This window comes from Penaeus vannamei, chromosome 42, assembly GCF_042767895.1.
Source record: "Penaeus vannamei isolate JL-2024 chromosome 42, ASM4276789v1, whole genome shotgun sequence".
NCBI classification, from domain to species: Eukaryota; Metazoa; Arthropoda; class Malacostraca; order Decapoda; family Penaeidae; genus Penaeus; species Penaeus vannamei.
Window position 1 is genome coordinate 25,964,687 of NC_091590.1, and position 4,786 is coordinate 25,969,472.

Consider the following 4,786-nt stretch of genomic DNA (forward strand, 5'->3'; position numbering starts at 1 on the left):
TTAATGACTGCAAAAATATAGTGTCACTGCTTCTGGCCGATGACGTGTATATATCCTTTTATTTTAAATTATACTTACTTTATTTGAGATATAGAATTAAGATACATAGTAATACAAGGAACAATAACAATGGTTTGGTAATAAAAGATAATGCTGAATATGAAAAGAATTAAATTTCAAAATTAAATCCCAGGTCGCTTCCTTGTCTCAGGTTTTGGTGGCACCATCAGTATCGTCTTCGTCTTCTTGAAGGATCCAGGACCGAGACCAGAGTATACCTTTCTTCGGAAAAAGTTAGCAGATGCCGAATCGGTAGTTTATTTGTAGTATGTTGCAGAGAGAGAAGGAGAGAGGAAAGTGGCGAAATCGGTTAGATTTGTGGCACATTTTGCTTTTGGGTCACATTTCCTTTGAATAGATGCCTTCGATTTTTATGAAGACCATTTATATTGATCTATATTCATCTATCCTTAGAAGTTGTTCATCATCCGTTCGATCTATAGACTTTATCAAAAGACAGTTAGCTGAATAAACGTTGTCGAAATTCAGAGTAAATTTCGAATTTGTATACATTTTGATAGGCAGCAAATGATGTTTTGAATTAAGCTCTGAAAATACATTATCATTGTTTTTTCTATATATATATATATGTGATATTATGATATGGATGATAATGATACCGAAAATAAAGGTCATGATAGCAATAATGATAATCAAGATATAACGATAATAATAATAATATTATAACTATCAGTGATTAAAATAGTGAGCCCAAATATGAGTTTTTTAGAACTATCAGATATCAAGAGATTCCTATCGATATCTATCTACTAACGAAATATAGCAGGAATATTCGGCGTAATATCTTAACCAGCAGAATATGAATGTATTACTTTTTGATAATCATTATAACAGTCATAATGTCATTGCTATTATCATTGTCACTGTTATCATTCTTATTGCATTATCATTTACTATATCAACATCACTTTATGAATAATTTCTACCCTTGCCACCATCAACGAAAAACAGAGGATGTTGTTTGCACACGAGAAGAATAACATTCTGATTTTATGTCAGTGCCGAATCATTACGAAATATTATATGGTTAAATGTATATATGTATATATATATATATATATATATATATATATATATATATATATATATATATATATTTATATACACACACACACACACACACACACACACACACACACACACACACAAACACACACACACACACACACACACACACACACACACACACACACACACACACACACACACACACACACATATATATATATATATATATATATATATATATATATATATATATATATATATATAAAATATTTATAATATATATATATATATATATATATATATATATATATATATATATATACATATATGCATATATACATATATATATATATATATATATATATATATATATATATATATATATATATATATATATATATACTATATACTATATATACATATATATTTATATAATGTGTGTACTCGTTACTATAGGAACACACTTTTCTTAACTGATCATCCTAGAGGAAAGGCGTGTTACCTTCCACTAGCAACGGTAAGTCTCTTGCATGTTGCTCACATCGAAAAGTTGCAGTTGAAACTGAGTGCCACAAAATATATCATTCATTATATTCTAGTAACAAATTACTTCACTGTGCCATTCCTCAGATGAGATGCTGTTGTTAGTTTTTAGATTCTGATTCTTTGATGTTAGTAGACATCTGTCCATTTGTTTGGCAATATCTGTTTAAAGAAGCTACTCAGCATGCAAGGGTTCTGTGAGCAAGAGGTACCCCGATATAAGGCTTAGAGGCCAGAACTGGGCCCCGTTCGGTCCCTCCAAAATATGTTTTATCCCCCGGCAAATCTCAAGTTGGGTACCGGTGTAAGAATTTGCGTTAGGTACAAAAAAGGGCACACAAGTAGCATAACACCAGTGATAATATTTGTGATAAAAATTAGTTAGAATGTAAAAATAGTAGGATCGATAATAATAACAGCAAGAATGATTAAGATGATATATAAGCAGATCATGTTCAAGTAAACTAGTGCAAGATAAGGTCATTTGAGTCTCTCATTCTTATAGAAACAATAATATTATTTCCGTCCAAGCTCCTGATTGTGGCAAGTATACATATGGAAAAGGCTCATTTGCCACCTTTGTGATTTTCTTCCGGCTGGGGTACTCCAGGAGGAGCTCTCGGGAAAGGGTAGTGACCACATCAAAAGTCCGGCTGACACTCCTTACTTTGTAAAGGACGGGGTTTGAATCTCACACACAGGGTATACAGTTTTAATATTTGTTTCACCCGGGAGAAGCAAAGTGTTTAATAAAAGTAAATTACTTAAACGAAAGAATAGGTCATAAAAGAAATATTATTAAGTAAAATAAAACCACTAACCACATAAAGTAATAAATAAAGTTAAAACAATATACAGCAGAATAAAAAGGTACATGTACCAAACTCAGCTTAGAAATAATATGTAACCAAAAGTGACACAGAAGTCTCGGGTGAAATGGATATGATAAATAAAAGGTAAAAACGACAAACAAAAAAATATGGGAGATAGCCAGCTGCATATATCAAATGCGAGACAAAAGAGCTCGCAGCTAAAGCCTAAGGGGACGCATTACTAACACAAACATGCAAACAAAGCGTTGCCTGCAGGTAGTTCAAAAAAAAAAATGAAAGACGAAAAAAAATAGTTTCGTAAAAAAAGGTCTAAGGTTATGCAGCTGACATCCTATACAAGTTCAACCAAAAAGAAGTGACATACAAAATAAAACAAATTAGAAGCGATAAGACTGCATAGGTCGTAGCTGTGTACAATGTAAAGCAATGCAAGCCTCATTAGTACTAATAAGACCATAGAACAGAACAAACGATAAAACTAGTGGATTTATAAAATAAAGCACTATAAAACTAACGGAATGCATGCTGATACCATACCTGTGCCATTAGCCATTCAGAAAATGTCATCCCCTAAATGTATATCCCCGAGTGTAAATGCATGTATGAATGTATGTAGAGTCAGACAGCAGTTGTGGATCATCCTGTTGGATCTGTAGGAAAAGATCAAGGAAGGATAAGAAGGATTTAGGAAACCTCAGGTATGTGAGAATTAGGGGGTGAGGATGCGTGAGACACGGGGAGAGGATGAGGAGAAGACAGGGTGAAGATGCATGAGAGACGGGCTAAGGATGCGTGAGAGATGGGGTGAGGATGTATGAGAGACAGAGAGAGGATGCGGGTTGCAGGCTATGGGTAGAAGAGGAGGCACTCAGCCTCACAAGCATAGTATGTAATTAGAGTTTACACAGTACATACTCTTCCCGGCATCTAAAGAAATAAGGAAACCACTAGACATACGCGTATTAATTATTTCTTGTGACTTAGTACAGTGGAACTTTTTGGACTTGGCATCTCAACGAACCCGCCCAAAATGCCTATTTCGAGAAGCTGCCGAATTCGGGAAGCTGGGGTCCAACGCATGCGTACCTACCAAGAAGACAGGAGGTCATAGCTATAGTGTATATACACATTTATTAACAACATATATTCTACATATGTACAAAAAAAAAAAAAAAAACTATTAGCATTATGAAATTGACTAGAAAAATGAGGTAAAACACGCACTCTCGGCACTTGACTTGCAAAGACGCAATTTCAGAACCTTATCAACAAAAAGCATTAGCAAAAAAATTATACGAGTGAAAACAAGACATCAACTCAGTCTGGCGAGAGGATTATGCAAAGGTGTTGAAGGAGAGACCAAGATTGATCAACTGCTCACGCGTGTGAAAAAGGAAAATATGCCAACCTGCCGGGAAGATGACACGAGTTTTCAAGTAAAGAATTGTTCATCTGTGTCGTCATCTGCACGTAGTCTGACATATTCTCGCACAGAAAGAAGTCCCGAAGCTTTTCCGTCATTTCTATCGCTTCTCTGATGATTGCGTCCGGGTGTGTTTCGTTCTCCTCGCCTTCGCCATCGCTGCCGTCGTTTTCATCAGAATCTCACTGCCAATTTCGGGAAGCTGATTGGCTAATCGGGCCCAGGATTTGGCTGCCAATTGCCGTAGAGGGGAAGTTCTTGGCCTATGAAATTCTGTTAATAAGAAATTACATTAGCGTCGGTCGGGACCGGACAAAACCCACCTATTAGAAGATGCTGCCAAGTCTAGGAAATGCCTATTATAAGAAGTTCCACTGTAGGGAAGTTTGTCCATGGAGAAGTTAACGAGGATTATATGCATAGTCGATTAGAGCGTATAAATACCAAAACAACAGTACCATGTAATTATCCTTCGGTACAATATGTAAATAGGTGTCTAAAACGCACCGGACCTTTCACTTTACAAATTTAATCATGACTGTGAGAAAAGCAAATGATAGGCATTAGAATGACACACACACACACACACATATATATATATCCATATATATATATATATATATATATATATATATATATATATATATATATATATATATATATATATATGTATATATATATATATATAATATATATATGTATATGTATATATATATACATATATGTATGTATGTATATGCATATATATATATATATATATATATATATATATATATATATATATATATATATATATATATATATATATATATATATATATATATATATATATATATATATATATATATATATATATATATATATATATATATATATATATATATATATATGCAATGAA